This window comes from Elaeis guineensis, chromosome 7 (assembly GCF_000442705.2).
Source record: "Elaeis guineensis isolate ETL-2024a chromosome 7, EG11, whole genome shotgun sequence".
In the NCBI taxonomy this organism is placed as follows: domain Eukaryota; kingdom Viridiplantae; phylum Streptophyta; class Magnoliopsida; order Arecales; family Arecaceae; genus Elaeis; species Elaeis guineensis.
In genome coordinates, this window is record NC_025999.2 from 4,861,612 (window position 1) to 4,883,071 (window position 21,460).

At 37.4% G+C, this 21,460-nt stretch overlaps 2 pseudogenes; both read left to right on the plus strand.

The window, feature by feature from the left end:
* The first annotated feature begins 11,133 nt into the window (after positions 1-11,133).
* Positions 11,134-15,151, plus strand: LOC105036963 (protein CHUP1, chloroplastic-like; annotated as a pseudogene).
* LOC105049231 (protein CHUP1, chloroplastic-like) overlaps positions 14,842-21,460 on the plus strand; it is an 84,308-nt pseudogene continuing 77,689 nt past the window's right edge.

The following is a 21,460-nucleotide window of genomic DNA, read 5'->3' on the forward strand; positions in this document are numbered from 1 at the left end:
ATTGCACTGTAAAAGGTGCACAAAGACTTTCTATAAAACAAAGCTACAACTTTGGTCACTTAAGATTATTTTCGTGATTTTTAAAATTTTCCTTATGTGATATTTCAGTCTAATGAATGGACTAATATTCCATTAAGTTATGGATTAAAATATTTAATGAAAATATTTAATAAAAATAAATCTCATGAAGGTAAATGTATGTTTTTTTAATTATTGAATGTAAGTGTAATTGAGTCCTAACCTTAGGAGAATCTTTGTAATTTAATTTAAAATAATTTCATAATCAATAAATAATAAAAGTCCAAGTATAACTCTCAGTTATATGATTGAATGGACTCTAACCATTCATTCTTTCACCAGTGATTCCAAACCATAGCAAAATACTAAGAATCCTTTGGCTTTGAAAAGAAAAGTGACAGAGAGGAAAGAGTCAACAACTCAGAAAGAATTCCCCCATCTACTCATCAACACAAATGACTTAAAGATAGAAAAAAACAAATAATCAATACTAGAATAGACATCATGAAAGCAAATATCAACTATACAATGTTGTTCAAACAAATTGGTATACACATATACATATTATATATTATCAAATAATCATTCTATTCAAAAGTGATATATCATATATTACCAAATAATTGTTCTTTTCAATAGTGATATATCAAATAATAATTTATCTATTATTTTCTAATTAGCACAATACGAATCCGATCACTATCATCTTTTTCACTTTCGACTATCTGCAATCATGCTTCAACCCATGATCGCCAATTGGTAATACATTCTTCTAGCTTTGCAGCAAATTATAGTGTCACACTCTAGCCCGTGCTGGCAATCGATAGTACCATGTTTCAATTCATGGCGGCAAACTATAGTATCAAGCTTTAGCCCGTGATTGAAAATTCATCGTACATGCTTTAACGAGTGACTGGCAATCCATAGCATTATGCTGTAGCCTTGACCGACAATCTATGGTATCACTCTTTAGCCCATGGTGCAATCCATAATTCCATGTTAGTCTTTGGTGGCAAGCTATAATGCCACACCTTAACTCGTGATCAGTAATTCATAGTATAATGCTTCAACCTAAGCAGTTTGTTTCATAGTAAAGAATAGTTAAGAAAACAATTGTCAAAAGCTTCTGATTATAAAACAATAACTAAAGAAAAAAAAATACAAACACATTGAAATAGTTAACATTTATCTTAAATTAGCATCTTTATATTCCAAAGTATGCCATCGATGATACACTAAAAAAAAAAGAAAGAAATAAAAAGAGAACTCACATACTTCTCACAAAATAGCCCAAACACATCAAGTGGGTAATTTCAGACATCGCAACCCCCTTAGGCTAAATAGTTTTAGATTATATTTTCACCAACAGAGGATTTTAAATCTGATCAAAATATTTTTCTATATCTTTCAACTTCTTTCTCTAATTTGCTGAAGTCATCCAGTAACCTTTGGTATCTATCGAATAATAACTTATGTTCCCACTACAATTGCCTATGCTCATAATTCAGATCCTCATACTATTATTAACCCTTTCATACATATACTCATAGTATTCTTTATCATCATAATTGTGATCTTCAACTTCAAATTTGAATTTTTTTTAAAGTTATTTATATCAAGCTCTGTGGCATTCTCATCCGATTTTCTTTGATCCTTCAACATACATTCCTAGATTTTGATGATTTCAAGTGAATCCCCTCTTAGCTATCATGGTTTCTACATAGAATTTTAAATATCCATTATCACAAATCTCTACTTCATAGTTTGGTCTAAAAAATCCTAATTTATCGATAATTTCTTGCAAGATAACTTTCAATGATATTTTCATTAATTTCATTTCTACAATAAAATTAATTTTTAAATAAAAAATATATAAAAATTACTTAGCATTTTTTATTCCAAATCTATAATATAAAATGTATTTTAGCATTGTATAAATTATATAACCCAACATTCAATTAAATATAACTAATTGGTCCAAAAACTGTATAATACAAATTGAGTACTTCAATTTGGGATCCTGTATAACTAAATATCTCTAAATCAATTTCAAAATTAAGAAAAATTCTATAATATAATTATTCAAAATATTTAATCTCAAGTAATTAGTATAAAATTATCCTAACAAACAATATAAATACATAATCAATGTTTATGCAAAGCATGCATAATTACTTAACAAAAGAAGGAACTTTATCAAAAGAAGGAAAGCTGTAATTATAATTTAGAATTTTTTTCTGATAAACAGACAGCAATCGTAAAAATATATGTACCAATATTTTTTTAAACAATTAAGTGAAACAAATAAATATTTTTTATTTATTAATTTCATTGTAAACTTTTTTCTGTTGGAGCCAAAACATTTTGTTTTAGAAAATCAAGGGGTATTTTGAAAAAATCTATTCAGGTGGGGGTGGGGGATGAGAGGATTTGAGCAGTAAAGATAGCCCAACTACCATCACAATCAATACGAGGCATTTGCTATGGTACTCCTTTATAATATTTTATTATAAAGGGTACTATAGGTATTTTATTTTTTTTTCCTCTTCCACCCGCCCCACCCCCCCTTTGCCGCCCCCTTCCCCCGATCGACGCTGCTTCCCCACTGGTGCCGCAACATCCCCCTCGATGCTCGTGCCGTCTATTCCCCCTCCCACGACCGCGCCACCTCCCTGCTCGTGGCCCCCTCCCACCCCCCAATCCTTTATTCTTTCTTCTCCGCCACAAACCCCCCTTGAGGTCTTCTTTCTTCTTCTCCATAGCAGCACCTCCCCCTCCGACGATCTTCTTCTCCATTGTAGTGCCCCTCCTCCCTCCCCACGATGCAGTCTTCTTTCTTCTTCTCCACTATAGCCACTTAACCCCCTACTCCCAGACGGTCTCCCCCCCCTCTCCCACCCCACCTGCCCATCGGTGCTTATGCTCCACTGGCCCATGTCGCCACCCCCCGCCTCCTACCTGATCGGTGCTTTCCCGTCTGCATTGCTCCGCCATCGCACCCCCCTCCCTCGCTTATGACACCCCACCACCCTCCGGTGCTCCGCCCTTCACCCACGATGCCCTCGGTGTACCTCCACCACCGCCTCTCCTAGCTCCTCTGTCTTCTAGGGTGGCAGTCAAGAAAAAAAAATCTTTATAACATCGAAACAATCTTGATTTTTGAAATATTTACTGCACCAACCATGCACATGATCCCTTATCTGGTTGAAATCTACATAGTTCATTTTCAATCCAATAGTCAGAAATAGATAAAAAATAAAAAAATAAGAATATCCTTGGAGCACCGTAGCAAAATCTATTAATACAATTATAACTATTTTTAAACCAAATGATAATATATTTAAATCCTTTGGACTGTTACATATAAATACCAAACACAAAATCCTATCCATATTCTAAGCTTCCCTGGTCGGTTGCCCTAAGCCTCCCAGCCGATTGAAACTCCTAAGGATGGAAAAAATGGAGGAAAAACTGATTGATACCCAAATCACCTTATCATCTAAACTCTCCTATTTACTGCCCCAAGCCTCCCACCCGATTGAAACTCCAAGGATGGAAAAAATAGAGAAAAAATCAGTGAAAAATATAGAAAAAATCAACAGAAACAAAGAAAAGATGGAAAAGAATCGAAAGATAAGACCTTTTCTGGCATAGATTGATTTTTTTTTTTTTTGCTTTTTTTTCTTTTCTTTTCATTCTTACTTTCAGAGAGAGATCTGTGGGGAAGGAGGGCACCTAAGAGAGATCGGAGGGGCTTCTTAGGTTCCAATTAGGATTTTGTGCAAGTTGTGGCAATGTGAGTTTGTCCCTTGGTGTTTTGAGAGCTTAATCTTTGTAGAAGTATGATATTTTTTGGGGTTTGGGGATTTTTTGTCGGTGGAATTCTTCTTTGGCTACAAAATTTTCAATATAGTTCTTCTTATCTTGCTAAGAAAAAAAAACTATTTTCTTCTTTTTAAAAGATAACTAAAAGGAATAATCAAACACTTTTTTATTTATTAACTTTATTTTTAATTTTTTTTGGGGTGTCAAAATATATTTTTAGGAAGTGGAGCAATTTTTTGAAAAATACCTATCCGGAAGTTTTCTAAAAAGCTGCCCTTGCTTTTTTTTTTCTCATTTTCTCTCCCTCTTCATCGTATTATCTTCTACCATCTTCTAGAGTCTTCTTCCTTAAATGTCTCCTCTTTCTCCCCCAAAATCGAGCCAATCCCCTTCTCCTCCACCTTTCCAACCTCTCCTCTCTCCTCCCTCTTCCCAACCTCTCCTCTTACGTGTCGGATTGATCCCCTTCTCCTCCATCTTCCCAACCTATCCTCTCATTTGCCAAACCAATGCTATTCTCCTCTCTCTTCCCAACCTCTCCTCTTTCTCCACCAAATCCTCCTCTTCATCGGTCCTCTTCAACGTAGATCTGGCGACATAACTTTCAATAGGGTTCTCCAACTTCATGGATCCAAAGAGATCCATCCTAATCTAACCCTCTGCTCCACCTCCTTCCTCCCTCTAGGGTTCTTCATGCATTTTTTTCTTCAATCGCTATGTTCCAACATGCCATCACCATGTCATGTTTCTCGGATTCTATGGATGTGCTCAATCTCTGAAGAGGAACATCCCAACATGCCGATGACTCCATTCGACCACGACCACCATCTCATGCATTCGTCAGCTTTTTCAGATAAATTCTTTTCTTATTTTCTTCACACTCCAACACTTCAATGATGTTATCAGAGCACGACTACCCTACTTCCCTAACCGAACCATCATCGAACTTTCTCTTCCCTGATGGCCATCTATTTCTTTTCCTTTTCTTTTCCTCAAACCCTAGCTACCACTTGTACCAAAAAAAAATCTTAACTACCAGGGGCTCCACAACTGGGCCATTGGTCCATACCAAAGATCAATTTTTATTTTCTCAAAGACCACCATCCTTGGCAGAATGCTGGTCCATACCTAGATGATCTAGTTATCCTAGGCTTGATCTTGAGCCTTAATTCAAGCTCAGCCCAAAATTCGACCCAAGCTCTGACCGAAGCATCGATCGAAGCCCTAGCCGAAGCCTCAGCCTTAAACTTTAATTTTTTTACACTTAAACTGTAGACTGAGGCCCGACCCATCTTTACCTTGCCTTGGTCTATTGAGGCCCATCTTGACCTTGGACCTCACTCCAAACTCAGTCCAAGATTTGGCCCAACTACCAGTCCAAGAGTTGGCCCAAGCCCAACTCAAGAACCGGTCCAAGCTTCGGCCCAAGTAGAAAGCCATGAGCTTGGGCCTTGACTCTAAACTATATTTTTTTAAACCCAAACTCTAGACTGAGGCCTGATCCATATAAATCCAGTTACAGCCCATTTTACTGTCTTTTTTTCCTTCCAAAACTCACCTACATTTGGGCCAACCCCAAGCCTCGGTCCAAGCACATTTTACCCAATCTTTAAAAATATAAGATTTGGGCCGAGGTGCGGTCCATGTTCTCTTTTCCTAGCCTAGACAGATCCACCTATCTTTGGCTATTTTCTTTTTTCAGACACCATAAGTTATAATTTTATTTCTTTTTATTTAAGTCTTTTTCTTCTTTTTTGGCTCTTCTCCTAATGTATTGCACTATCTCTACCCTCCATCACACTACCATCCCATTAGCAGCAACGCCCTAAAAATACAATCTGCATCTCATTCCCTCTTCGGACCTCTTCTTCTATCCTTTTTCAAATGATGCAATATTGGTTGATGATGACTGCTATCCATCGGCAAAAATATGTCAATATTCTGATGGATAGAAAAGAATATAACAGGTAGTGAAAATCTACCGACAATGCTTAAACAAATCTCCTGCTGCTCAGATGATGTGAAATGAAAAAGAAAAAACTGTGGGTACCTATAGCAAACTCTTGTTAGTTCCTCTGATGGGTATCTAAATAGGCTAGGGATAAAATAAACTACTGCTTCAGCCATCCCATCCAAGAACACATACCAAAATATAATTTAAAATTTGAAAAGAAAAATAATCAAATTAAGGGTAAAAAAATCAGAAAATTATATAATCTCCAAGAAAGAATGTCAAACGAAACATTCACTAAGATAATATTTTTTAAAGCTATCCCACTAATGATATTCAAAAAATCCAACCTAAAATCAAAAAAAAATACTGATAAAGAAACAAGAACAAAAAAAGATGGTAGAACGTCAAAGAGAAAAGCAAAAAAAAAAAACTCATGCCCCAATAAGTATATTTCTTTGAAATCATTATATTTAACAAAAGCTACAAATCGAAAATCTTTTAAATAATATCTCATAAGTGTTGGAGTAAAAGATTCGAGCTATAAAGAGTTATAGATTGAAGAACAGATTGATAAAAATCCAAAAAATATATGGATTGAGAAAGAGAAACAATAAACATACTAAAAATTCAGAAAAAAGGATTACATATAGATTTTAGTGAAAGAAAATATGTTATATGTGTATGTTGGAGGACAGCAAGGAGAAACCTTCGTGAGCTCAAAAAGTCTTTGATGGTGCCATTATTTCTTCGATGAAATCTTGAGTCTTTCATTTATATATAAAGGTTTGAGAGAGAGTAATGAAGAGAGGCAGGAATTCTCAGAGAGAATGGACTATGAAAGAAGGAGTGTGAATCCCAACAAGAGATCCATTTTAGAGTTGGATAACTAATTTTAGTTAGACTTATCTTTATTAGAATTCAAAAATTATGTAGTTTGTTGCACAACGGATCTCTTCGGTTAAGTTAAATGATCTCATATCTAGATCATTTTAAATAATATAATAGTTTTTTATATGTTACTCCTTAATATTTTTTTGGTTTTCAAGTTAAATTTTTTATGTTTTTTTCAACTTGCTTGTTAGATCGTGTTAGAGTTGATTGTAGGCCAAGCCTTAGGCCTTATCTACATTCATTTTTTGTTGGGCTTCATGCCAGGCTACATTAAATTTCACACTTTTTATACTTAAGACTTGGCCCATAATCAGCTTTAGTTCATATAAATATAAAAAAATTTAAAAAAAATACATCCTCGATTTAAGTTAACTTTGAAAAGAAATCCAGACTTATAGATAATTTCTTTAATATATTAAAGGAGAGACAATGGCTCTCCCCATGGGCTTCAACTCGATTCATATTAACTTGACATGTGACGTACATAGCTCCCAATAGATGGCATGCTAGGAGAGCTATTGGCTCTCTTTTAAGGTATTAGATAGATTATCTCTAATCCTAGATTTCTTTTCATAGTTAGCTTAAATCGAGAATATATTTGTTTTGATTTTTTTTTTTTATATGAACTTGAGCTGATTATGGGCCGGGGCTTGGGCATAAAAAAATGTCAAATTTAATGTAGTTTGACATGAAGCCCAACTAAAAATAAACGTAGATAAGGCCCAAGGCCTGATCCATGATTAACTCTAACACAATCTAACAAGCAAGTTAAAAAAAAAATTAAAAAGTTTAATTTGGTTTTCGAATGGGATACAATTATATAATTAATTATAATTAAAAAGAATGTCAAATAATTTTTGGATGGGATACTTCCGACATGTTGGGATAGATTGTCTTGCCAACGTCTCAGCATCTCGATCAGCATGTCTTGGGATATCCCTTATCCCAAGTCTCGAAGATAGGATGGGATGGCAGCATATTCCATTTTATAGAAAAACTGGAACAGCTCATTTCACAATATTTAAAACCATGGATATTATATTCATTGTTGTTCATACCTTATACATATCATATCTATTCAAGCTTGAAAGATGCCCAATGAAAAAGGACAGTTTCAGCTACTAGATAACAAATCGAGTTGTTTAGAATTTTTCATTCTTTTGTTATTTTAAAATGTTATAAATAGTGAAGTTTGTAATAAGTAACAAATTAACAAAATCAAATGAACTATATTTATGAATAACGAAGTGGAGGAATTTAACCTCTTATTTTTGTTTCATAGCTGTTGAAATTTAAACATTAAGACTTTACAATATTTAGGCCTCGCGTTCAATCCAAAATAGCTTAGGAGAATTACAAGCCATGTTGGTTTATGTTACTAACACGTCTAAGAACAATTCAAAAGTTTTATAGATTTGTGTATTAAATTGGAATGGTATATGAAATGGCAATCCAAATAGGTTTTCATAAAAAATGCACTCAAGTTTATGTCGTAAGTGTTCGTAAGGAATAAAGAATATACAGGTGAGTTGTAGAAATTTTTCTAACCTAATCAAGTGCATAAGCTAATGTTTCAACGAGACTAATATTCTTACATAATGGACCCCCTTAATTATAGTCATTGCTGCTATTAAATAAGGACTATCATTTTTGGAGTCCATTTGAGGTTGACTTATATGATATTAGCTATGATACTAGATGAATATATTGGAAAACATAAAAAATAAGGTGGAGTTTTCACTCAAACCATTAAAATTGGATAAAAAAATTGCAACTTACATATTTTGTGTCTTATTTTATTTAGATAAGTACAAATTTGTTTTATATAATGAAAACTCTTGGAATTGCCCATGCAAAGGCATACTTCACGAATAATGCCAATATAAAGATTTTATATTAAATATGGTAAAGAAATGAAAGATTTCATGCATGAAGCCAATTTGGACCCACATTTAAAATATGCAAGAAAAAATAAAAACAAAAAAAAATACAAAGATAGTGCCTGGGATAAATTCTATTTTCTTTCTATTATAAAAATTTTAATTTCATTTTACCTCTTAGTAGACTTAAACTTATTTTTGATAAAATTAAAATTTAAAATAAAAATAGTCTGAATGTATAATAGAGCTTTATTGCATGCTCAATATGTCTCCCTACAAATCTTGTCTCTCTTTTTATCGTATATGCCCTTATCAGGCTTTAGTCCATGTCTTCTTTTCTTTTTTTTTTTCTTTTCTTTTTTTTTTTTTTTTTTTTTATGCATATACAGAATACCAAGCTTTATTCAGATTCACAAACTTCGTTCTTTCAATCTCAATAAAAATTTTAATAACCATTATTTTAAAATCAAAAATAAAAAATTCGAATCTTGCGTTACTCAAAAAAAAAAATAGATCGATTTAAGCAACCGTCCAACCATGCATCATGCGCTTTTTTTTTTTTTTTCAATAGATAGGTGAATACACCCCAAAATCCACAAAATTTTTTCTCCCCATGGACACCATCTCCTTCTCATCGTAGGCCCAACTACGTTGTGAGATCGCAACCCTTCATCTTCCATTCTCTATTCGCATTCCAACAACCATTATTTTAAACCGAGGCAAGGAGCTTCGGATGCATCACTTCTCCTGACAAAGATTTGTGTGCGTGAATCGCAAAGCCAGGCTACAACTTTCCTACACGATCATTTTCCTAATCTTTCTAAAGCCCTCACAAGTCACAGCAGAACCTGACCGTTGGTCCATCTCATGCTTGCTCCTCCGTCCCTACGGCTATGGCCTTTCAAATTTCAAATTCTCAAACTGCCGTAAAATAAAAGGGAACGCTTCGCCAGCTTTTTTTGACTCCCCAATTCCCAGGCACACAAAGCCTTCGAACTTGGAGCGTCGTGTCTTAAAATCCGCTCGCTAGAGGACGAGAAACCGGCGAAGTCGAGAGCAAACAAAGAACCTATCGGTGTTCCCACGTTTTATAAGGGTTTTAGAAGCTCGAGACCTCAGTGAGGTTTTAGCTTCTCAGGAAGAACAAGGTTTCGGTCTTGTCTTCCGTCTTGGCTCGATTAAAAAATTCGATTTCCAGTGGAAAAATCGTAGCTTTGCTCGAGAAGAGCTTTTCTACTAACTTATTCGAGTGTTTTGGAGCATGGAAGTGGCATTTATAATGATAAGGTAGTCATCTCTTTCCATTTTAAGCATTTTAGCCCTCGACATGAGTTGAAGTTTGAAATTTTAGGCCTTTGGGAAGCCAAAAGGTTGCACCTCTCAAGTGTTTTTCTTCACTTCTTTAGCCTCTCGTCTGTCTTCAGTCCTGGCTTGGTCAGAGAAAGCGATTTCATGGATTAAAAAAATCACAGCTTTGCTTGATTTATTCAGAGTTTTGGGGTTTTGAACGGATTTATTGTGCTATTTTGTCCAAGTTCTTTTTTGTGGGGGGGGGAGCTTGGGACTAGAATTTGCAGAGAAAGATAAGGCAGTTATCTCTTTCCTTTATGTAATTTTAAGCATTAAGATCTAGATATGAGTTAATTTCGAAATATTAGTCGTTTTGGAAACAAAAGGTTGCACCTTTCTGGTGTTTTCCTTCACCTCTTTAGCTTCTGGTCTGTCTTCCATCTTGTCTTAATCAGAAAACGTGATTTCCACTAGAAAAATTGTAGCTTTGCTCGAATGTTTCAGAGGCTTCTGTGGCTTTGAAAGGATTCTTGTGTTCTGTCTTGTTCATGTTTTTTGGTGCTTGGATTGGGACTTCCACACAAAAGATAAGCTAGTTACCTCGTTTGAATGACAATAAACATTTAATAGGATCTATGCCCCAGCACTCGATTAAGTTTTGAAATTTTAGGCATTTAGGAAGCCAAAAGTTTGCAGTTTTATTGTGTTTTCCTTCACTTATTTAGTAGCCTTTTGATATGGAATGCAAGGAAAAGGTCCAATTACTTGCTTTCAAGGATGAAATTTTGAAATATTCATGACTTCGTTGTACCTATATTCTAGACCATACTCTCATTTGTAAGTAGCTATAACCCTATAAGCTGGGTTTGGATCTCAAGACTTCAAAATGCCCAGGTTGTAGTCTTAAATGTACTTTGTTATTAGACTGAAACAGGAACACTGATGTCATTTATTTCTTGCAGTTTTGAGAACACTAGTTGAGATTTCTGAGCAATGCAAATGCTTTGCCATGCTGCTCTCTACCTTTAATTTTATGTGCAGTTCATCAGATGCAGCGAAAGAAGCCCTATCATCTTTTGGAGATTTGCAGTTTAAAGGCCATTCCTCATAGTGCTTAAGAGCTCCAAAGCTTGGTATTCTTTAATTTTGCATTCAGGAATTGTTCTTTCTTAGCGATCTTTGAGAAAAGAAAGGTAATATTCTTATGCTTCTACTGGTAGAATTAATATGGCAATGATAGCAGTTGATTAGTTATTTGGTTTCTGAAATAAAGTCGACTTTCATGGATAATCTGTTCATGGGTTGCTCTCACTTAAATTTGTAGAAATCTATGTCTACTGGGTACATATTTGAGTGATTTTTATTTTTTAGAACATGGCTTACCACTCAAATCATTTCATCATTTGTCATTTGAAGTTTAGGCTCGCGGCATGAACACATTGGACCAAAATGAGAGAATACATTTTATCTGATAACAGAACCAAGTCATGCAAGTGTTCTGACGCACTTACACTATGAAGATTCATGGGAAAAACCATGGAAACCCTTTGAAGCCCAAGTCCAGTTCCTTATGGGGATCCCAAATTGTGAAAGGCTTCATAGGTGATAAGAAAACCAAACAGCAGGCATCAATTCCTAATAAGAAGCAACCACTTGCTTGCCCAGAAATCTTGAATCAAAAGAATCAATGGCCATATCATTCTCATGTTAAGCGGTCTTTTATTGGTGATTTCCCATGCTCAGCTAATGCTGCTCAAGTTCATCCCCATGTGTATGATTGCCATCCTATTAAGTCCCCTGCATCCCATGATCTATTTCTTGAGCTAGATCACCTAAGAGAACTACTTAAAGAGTCTAAGGAAAGAGAATTGTTACTACAGTCTGACCTATTACATTTTAAGGAAAGCCCATTAGTTTTGGAGTTTGAAAAAGAACTTGATGTCAAGAGGAATGAAATTGAGAATCTTACCAGCAGGATCAGTTCACTAGAAGCTGAAAGAACAAACCTTTTGGAGCAAGTGGCCTCTTTATCCTCTACAATAGAACAGCATGAAGAAAATTCAAGGCCTGAAGGGAGCTTGAACCCAATATCTGATCTAGATGCAGAAAGAAAGACATCTTATTCAAGTTTAGATATTGAAGTTCTTGAACTACATCGTCTGAACAAGGAGCTCCAGGTTCAAATGAGAAATCTAGCATTTATGCTTTCTTCAGCTGAATCACAACTTGCAGCTCCTGCAAAAGTTACAGAGGTATTGCTTCTGTTACAATCTTCATCTTATATTTGTTATGGATGTCATTGCTTTTACTGAATTGATTTTGTTTCCATCTTTATTTATTTTCTACAGAGTGACATAGTGGCAAAGGTTCAGGCAGAGGCATCAATATTACGGCACACAAATGAAAATCTAAGCAAACAAGTTGAAGGTCTGCAAATGAGTAGGCTGACTGAGGCAGAGGAACTTGCTTACCTCCAATGGGTAAACTAATGCTTATGCCGTGAACTAAGTAACTCAGACAAAGCATCAAGGGAGATTGTAGGTTTTGATGAGAACATGGAGAGAAATGTTGATCATCAAAATTTATCCTATTGTCAGAGAACATCTGTTCCTAGTGAAATATGCAGCTTGAAGAATGATGGTCTTGTGAAAAAACTAACGAACTGACCCCAAAGTGATGGAGATTGCCGAAATTTAGAATGTCAAGGTATCCTAGATAAAGACTGGATGGAAGCCCAAGAAGGTAGAAGCCCTCTGAGAAGACATTCTATCAGTGGACCAAGGGGATGTGTAGAAGAGCTGATCATTAACAAGAGGCGGCAATCTGATGGTTTTATTTGTCCTAAAGAATTGGATAATGAAGAAGCAGCGGATGGACATAACTGTGTGGTGAGGGACAACCACCAGCTAATTGTTCAGAAATATAATTTAGGTGGTATTCAAAGTCCAAGATTATGTATAAGCAAACCACAGCCATCCAAAGTTGCAGCTTTGGATGTTGAGAAGAGGGCACTGTGAATTCCTAATCCTCCTTCGAGGCCTTCTACTTCTGTTGCAGATGTTGATAAGACAAATGGGTCAGTTCCAATTCCACTACCTCCACCACTGCCCCCACCTCCTCCCCCAAGTTCTCGAAGAGACGCACAGGGGTGATGCAGAGAGCACCTCAGGTGGCTGAGTTATACCATTCACTTATGAAGAGAGACTCACAAAAATATTCTATTAGTGGTGGAATTTGTGATGTTGCCAATGTTGCAGATGTTTGTTGCAGCATGATTGGTGAAATCAAGAACCGTTCTTCTCATTTGCTAGCTCTAAGAGACTCTATTTAAGTGTTCTATTTCCTGATCTAACCATTTAGTTACATATTGAGTTTCCAAGTGTTGTATTTAGATAAAGGCGGATGTTGAGACTCAAGGTGAATTTGTGAAGTCTCTAATAAAGGAGGTGACTGATGCTGCCTATCGTGACATTGAGGATATAGTTGCATTTGTAAAGTGGCTCGACGATGAACTTGGCTTTCTTGTAAACACACTTAAGAAAGTTTATTTTCTAATTTGGCAGTTCGACAATCTTCTTAAGAACCTGGTATGCTTTTATTTTCATGAAGATGGATGAGAGTGCAGTGTTAAAGCACTTTGATGGGCCAGAGAAGAAAGCTGACGCTCTATGGGAAGCAGCATTCAGATGCCGTGATATGAAGAAATTGGAATCTGAAGTTTAAAATTATGATGATGATCCTCATCTTCCTTATGATGCAGCATTGAAGAAAATGGTCATGTTATTTGAAACGTAAGGCCTTCAATTATCAGTCTTCATATTTTAGTTTGACCATTCTATATATAATTCAGGGATGAATTGTTCTATCTCATGCAGGTTTATATCGTTTACGTGGGTCACCTGCCTTCCTAGGGATACCTAACCGAGTCCCACCATCTTAATTTGCTAGATTAAGTGCTTGACGGCAGGTTCTCTCTCTCTCTCTCTCTCTCTCTCTCTCTCTCTCTGTCTCTCTGTCTAAATTCTTTGTTCTTGGTTGTACATGGTTAGGTTACAAGACCTAATGAGGATTAGCTTTAGAGTCGATCAACTGTATGTCCGTGCATGCTATACCCATGAAGCCTAGAAGGCAAACCATCAATCTGACCATTACCATTTTTTGCTTGGACTATGATTATTTGGACCTAGTAGTGCAGTTCAGCCAGAGAAAACTTGGTTTATAGCTATAGAAGAAGCTTTAATGGACTCACAGCTAAGCTCACCAAGCAAGGGAAAGAAAAACTAGCTGGTATGTTCTTCTAAATCATCCTCAAATAAAAGTTGATGCTATTCTTTTTCTAAATAAGATAGAATAGCAATGGCTTTGGGAGACTTTAGTACTTTACGCTTTCACAAAGATTGTAGGTGGTCATTTTGCTATGTTTTCTCTTTCCATTTTCTAATTATATTGTTTTTATCCTTTTGTTTTATTTTGGTGATAAAATTTAAAGGTATGGAAGGCATAGTATTAGTTTTCCCAAGCAAGAACCTCAAACCCCACACCACAAGATCATGGGATTTCCTATGCTTCCCTGAGATCGTGAGGTCCAGCATTTGAGAGTGATTTTTATTGTCGGAATGTTAGATATAGGGATCTGGACAGAATCTAAATCTTTTAGTGATGAAGGTTTTGGACCACGACCAAGTAAATGGAAGGGAGCTTGCATATGTTTAAAATGCAACAAGTATGCATTACTTCTCATTTCCCTCATTCTTTTTCCCCCCATGTCCTTTATAGACCATATATAGCTTTCTCATTCATTAGTCGCACTACTCACTAAGCTCATATGGTTATTGTGTTACATTAATAAAATTATCGGAGCATGCTACTACCATGGCTTGAGTGAATCCTCGAAAAGTGAAGACTCTGCACGTGATTTTGATGACCATGGCACCTACACTGCATCCACTACAGTTGGCCACAGTGTACAAAATACAAGCCTATATGGCCATACTGGAGGGACCGTTGGAGGTGCAGAGGCTTGCTGTGTACAAATTATGTTTGGTGGAATACGGAGAACATGACATCTTAGCAGCATTCGATGATGCTATCGTTGATGGGGTTGATATTATACCCATTTCAGTTTGGAGATATTCTTCAGAAGACTGCTTCACTGGCACAATAGCCATTGGGGCCTACCATGCAATGAGGAAAGGGATCCTAGTATCAGCCTCCGGAGGTAACGATGGGCCAGGCCGTGGGACAGTTTCTAACGTTGCACCATGGATGTTGGTTTCAGTGGCTAGCAACACCGATAGACACATCATAGATGAATTGGTAATAGGAAATTGAAGGACCATTGTGGTAAGTCATCTTCCTAGGATGAGTTGGATTTCCTGATCCATAGATGTCTCAATCTTAAGATTGTAAGTACATTGAATTAGGATATTTTATTTATGCTCAAATTTATTTTTACATTGATTTGGTGGTTTCCTACGTAGGATCCCCCAGGAATTCATATTTTGTTATTATCTTCATAAATTTTTTTTGTTCCATTAGGAAAATAGTAATGTTGTTTAATTACAAAGTAGTTAATTTGAAAGATTTTTAGGCTACAGGCTCTAATACTGTATTTCCAAGAAGTATGAAGAGGATTATTATATTGTTGGCACGTCAAGATTCATTTTTGCAATGGCTTGAGGTAGTTTGCTGCAGCAGATCATCTAGCCAGATACAACTGATTGGGTTAGTAAAGTTTGACTAAGGACTTGCTATGTTTAGTAAAGTTTGACTAGGAAATATGATGCATCATAAAGGCATCATTAGACTGAAAAAGATTTGATGGGTCGATTTTGGATTTGGATCCATCATATTAGTATTTTTTTGGTACAAATCAACTAATATCAGTACGACATTAGCATGATACTAGAAATGATTGCAAATCAAGATTATACATTCTAATATCCTAATTTAAGTGTGGAATGGATCTGACACCAGATTTCTATCATTAAATACTCCAAAGTGCCAAAAGAATAGATCTTTGACTCAAATAAGTCTTTTCTGTTGTGCTAATTCATAGTTTAGATAAAGAAACCTATAAATGATGATTAAGAAGGGTCTTTAGGAGCTCTGGATACACACATGGCCACATATTCTTTATAATTTTACACATCAATCAAGAAAGTCGAGCTCTATCTTCTTAATTCTATGGTGCAGTTATAAACTATTCAGGATCTCGAGCTATCTGGCTACGATTTAAGAAAAAAATTTTGGTACATACTTCAAGTTCTCTTAGATCAAATTTGCAATGGCTAAACATTGAATAGGAGGATAAGGCCTGAGGCTTTCAAATCAACCCATCGATATCATTGAGAATCTCCAACCATTCATTTATGCCTTGGTTGGGAGTTTGGCAAAGAAAGGAAAAGAAAAAAAATATTAGTAAGGAGAGAAAAAAAAAGAAAAGAAAGTAAGTATATCTTTTTTCTATTGTTTGGGAGTTTAAAAAAAGAAAAAAAAATTCTTAGAAAAGATCTTATTTTTTAATTTTTTTCATCTTTCTTTTTGTTTTCGTTGATTTTTTCAATCCACAGGAGTCTCAATCGGAGGCTTAGGTGAGATGCTTGAAATAAGCCTTAGGATTGAAATGTAATATTAATTTTGTTCTTTATCATTAAAGGGATAAGATGGAAATTATAAAAGATTTGCTAACTCTCAATTTCTTTCTCTCCAATTTTGCTTGATTTGGAGGAGAAATAGATTATGGATTTGAAGGGATTTGTATTCTCTCTATTTCTCTCCTTTTCTTTCCATTTCTTGTATAAAAAAACTCTCAACCAGGGGAAAGTAGTAACTTTCTCTCCCATTCTTTTCTTTTCTCTCCTATTCTTCTCTCCCAACCAAGGCGTTAATCCTTTTTTTTTTCTAACATTCACTTTCACTTTATTTTATCATTGCTTTCACTTATTTGTTCAATAAATTTTTGTGATCTCATGGTAGATCAACTACAGTAGAGTTTCAAGATACATATTTTGTTTTGTAGTTCATTGGCAGTTGCAGCTCCCTTGATTAGGAAATAAGTTGATTATTCAACTAAACAAAGTGATCTTTATTTATTTGATTAGAAAAGAAAAGATTTCTTTTTTTATTTTACTTAACCCAAATTTGTAATGACAAAAGCATCTGATGTAATTTAAAATATTTATCTTTTGATATCCTTGTCTGCTTCTAAGCATTAAAGAATTGATAATTTTTGTCCTAACCAGCATTCTACCTTTTTGGGGGGGGGAGGTGGGTTGGGGGAGAGGAACTTACATCAGATAGAGAAACTTTTCCCACACCTTCCAAAACTAAAAGGTGGAAAAAGATAACAAATTAAACTTTTGATTTGTATTCTTCAGCTAATTGATTTTGAATAAGTTAGATATTTTTTATTTAAATTGTAAATACTAGGATACTTAATTATGTTGTTTTTTATGTTATATTCTTTTCAGGATTAGAGTCTTTGTGTCTACTTTAGCAATATATTAAGTGACAAAAATTCTTAAAGATGCTAACGATAAATTTTATGGAGATTTCAATGGCTTTCCATACATAATTCCATAGGAATCCAACTTTTGTTATTTTTAGAAAAGTTATTGGTTATTTTTATTTGAGAAAAGATAAAAGTATTTTAATGTAGAAAGAGATAATCTAGAGAGATAGCTAAGCTATAAATAATAATAAAAGTCTAAAATATTTATCATTAGTAGAATACTCTATGATAGTCAAGTTTTGTGGTTATTTCTATACTCCATTTTCTTTCTCTTTTAGCTCAATGATTCATTTCTAATCATGAATACAAATGTATTATCATTTTAAGATCATCAAGTTCCATCTATAGCTTATAGAAGATAATTGAACATGAAGAACTACTACAAATCGATTTTACAACTTGATAAAAAAAGTAGATGATATTAAAAAGAATAATTTATGAATTATAATTTAGATTTTCGAAAAAAAAGAATGTAGTGAAAAATGGTAAAAGTTAAAATACAGTCATGTTTAATGTAAAATTTTAGCTGAGGTCAAGTGAGATAGATAGTTTTCTATGGAACTACTAGTCTTAGTCAATACATGTTTCAATTTTTTTCCTTCCAAAGAGTTTCCACAGTTTGTTTTTTGTTCTTATACAATATAAGGTAGTTATCAATCATATTTTGTACCTAAAAATAAAATTTTAAAACATAAAAGACATTTTCATAAAAGGTGAGATAATTATTTGTTATGTGGATATTAGTGTTCATGTCATAAGTTTTCTGTAGAAATTTCACAACATTTAAATTATATGCAAATGCTAAATTGAGAGAATTTATTATCATTTAAACAATAAACTTTACAAAAGCAAATTAACCTAGAGAATATTTTTTTATGTTTCAAGAAATTTAATATTTGGAAGATAAAAGTGAAACACCAATAATAAATAAAGAATGAATTTGGCACTAGTTTTAAAGTTGATTTTGTTATCCATGATTTTACTTTTTTATTGGGAGGGGCAAGATAGATGTTGTAAATAAAGCCACTACACACCATGTAATGAAGAAAGGGATAGTAATCATTACAAATTGTTAACAACTAAAGTTATGAGCTTACCTTTGTGCTTCTAGAATTTGGATTAGTCTATCAGGATTCAAGTTAACTTAATGCTGGTCTTGAAGAAAAAAGAGATTGAGAGAAAAGAGACAAAAGATTTAATGATGCAACATGGATCTTTTGTTGTTTAGAAGTTTGATTAGCATATATTGTGAGCCATTGAGGATAGGAGGGGGCCAAGTACTCCTTCAGAGGCTGATTAGATAAAGTTCTTCGATCCTCTAATTAAGCTATGTTTTATTAGCTGTGTAAGTCAGAATAGACATCAAATACTACAAGCAATGTATCAAACAGAATTACATAATTATAAGGATGTCATTTAACATGTCCTCAAGTTGAAGCATATGTACAATATGACAGCTAGTAAGAAAACAAACTCCAACTTCTATGTCTTTCCTTTCACATTTATAAATCTGCTTGTAGTTTGATCTCTGAAACTAGTATATCCGGACCTAAGCAATAAAATTTTTATGATTTCCAACTTGCAATTAATAAGGTATAGTTAGCTTTGATATGCACTATTTTCTCTTAACATATTCAATCTTGACTATAAAAGAGCTTTTTACTTATCATAGTATGGATCATTCTATAGAAAAAAAAGATCACTTCTGTTTTTCAACCGCATAAGTTGAATATATATATGCAAAAGGTGAGCTTCCACACAAGACCATGAACCATATTTTACTTTCTCTGTTCACATCATGAGCACATTGCTATTGTTGGTGCAAAACTCCGCTTGCGCCGAAGAAGCTGGAGTCGAGGAAGTCGCGGTCGCCGTCGGGACCTGCAAAGGAAGTCTAAACCGGAGGTGGGGTTGCTCCGGCAAGACCCTCCGACGCTCAAGTCAGTTCTCTGCCTCAACAAGAATGGAGTGCTCGAACGGAGAATTTAGCAGAGTTTTTAGATAAAAGATGAGAGCTTATCGAATAACGTATCTGGAGCCCCTTTTATAGGCGGAGGGGGCAGTAGCCTGATAGCGACATCTGTAACCGTCTGGCAGTGGGTTGTCCAGGGTCAGGCGGAGTTTGCTGCGAAGAGTAGTGGGGTGGACCCGTGGCTATCACCGGGGTGTGCCACGTGGAGTCTGCCGCGGGGAGTGGAGCGGCGTCTGTTGTCGCGACTTGCTAGCGGATGGGAGAATCGCACGGTATCCGTCGCAGGAAGTGGAGCAGGATCGTGGCCGTTATTGCGGCCTGCCAGGGAGTAGTGGAGCTGCGCGAGATCCGTCGTAGGAAGTGGAGCAGTGCTATGACCGTTACTGCGGCCTGTCAGGGAGTGATGGAGCTGCGCGGAATCTGCCGCAGGAAGTGGAGCAGGATCGTGGCCGTTATTGTGGCCTGTCTGGGAGTGCAGATCCGTCGGCGGAAGTTTGGCAGCAGTCGGGGCTGGTGACGGAGTCTGGCTCCCGTAGGAGTTCGGGCGGAGTCCTCCTTGCGGTTGGAGTTGTCGGCGGAGTCCGGCTCCCGTAGGAGTCCGAGCGGAGTCCTCTCGGAGTTGAAGTTGCGGGCGGAGTCCGGCTCCCGTAGGAGTCCGGGCGGGGTCCCCTGCAATCAAAATCAGGTGCGAAGTCCGGCTCCCGTAGGAGTCCGGACGGATCTTACCGGCAGTCGAAGTTGGCGACGGAGCCCGGCTCTCGTGGGAGTCCGGGCGGAGTCCCCGCGAGGTTGGAGTCGTGGGCGGAGCCCGGCTCCCGTGGGAGTCCGGACGAAGTCTGTCTGCAGCAGTTGGAGTCAAGGACGAAGCCCGGCTCTCGTAGGAGTCCGGGCGGAGTCTTCCTGCAATTAAAGTCAAAGGCGAAGTCCGGCTCCCGTAGGAGTCCGGGCGGAGTCTACTTGCGGTTGAAGTTGTCGGCGGAGTTCGGCTCCCGTAGGAGTCCGAACGAAGTCTGTCTGCAGCCGTTGGAGTCGAGGACGAAGCCCGACTCCCGTAGGAGTCCGGACGGAGTCTTCCTGCAATTAAAGTCAAAGGCGAAGTCCGGCTCCCGTAGGAGTCCGGACAAGGCTTATCGGCAGTTGATGTTGAGGACGGAGCCCGGCTCCCGTAGGAGTTCGGGCAGAGTCTACTTGCGGTTGAAGTTGTCGGCGGAGTCCGGCTCCCGTAGGAGTCCGGACGAAGTCTGTCTGCAGCCGTTGGAGTCGAGGACGAAGCCCGGCTCCCGTAGGAGTCTAGGCGGAGTCTTCCTGCAATTAAAGTCAAAGGCGAAGTCCGGCTCCCGTAGGAGTCCGGACAAGGCTTACCGGCAGTTGATGTTGAGGACGGAGCCCGGCTCCCGTAGGAGTTCGGGCGGAGTCTACTTGCGGTTGAAGTTGTCGGCGGAGTCCGGACGAAGTCTGTCTGCAGCCGTTGGAGTCGAGGACGAAGCCCGGCTCCCGTAGGAGTCCGGGCGGAGTCTTTCTGCAATTAAAGTCAAAGGCGAAGTCCGGCTCCCGTAGGAGTCCGGACAAGGCTTACCGGCAGTTGATGTTGAGGACGGAGCCCGGCTCCCGTAGGAGTCCGGGCGGAGTCCCCTTGAGGTTGGAGTCGTGGGCGGAGCCCGGCTCCCGTGGGAGTCCGGGCGGAGTCTTCCTGAAGTTGATGTTGCGATCGGAGCCCGGTTCCTGTAGGAGTCCGGGCGGAGTCGTCCTGGAGCTGATTCTGCTGAGGACTTCGGCTGTGGGTATTTTATACCCAACACCAGTCCCCCTACTTCCGAGTTTGAATTTCGAACGAAGGAAGTACAGAGAGATGGGCACAGCCGAAACCGTCCCCTCGAATCCTGCGCACTGCCGCCCCCAGATATTTTGGCATTAAATGTGCGCGTGCTGGAGTCTTTTCGGATCGGGGCGATACGAAGGGACCCTTCGAAATTCTCGCCGGTACACTGGCCCAGGTACGGCGCCATAATGGCCCTGTTGATCCGTCAGCCGCTTTTAGCCGCCCGCCGGGGGGAGTGGGACACGTGCCGGGTGTGGACTGGCTTGGGGGGATTCGTGATCATTATGGCGCCGGATCC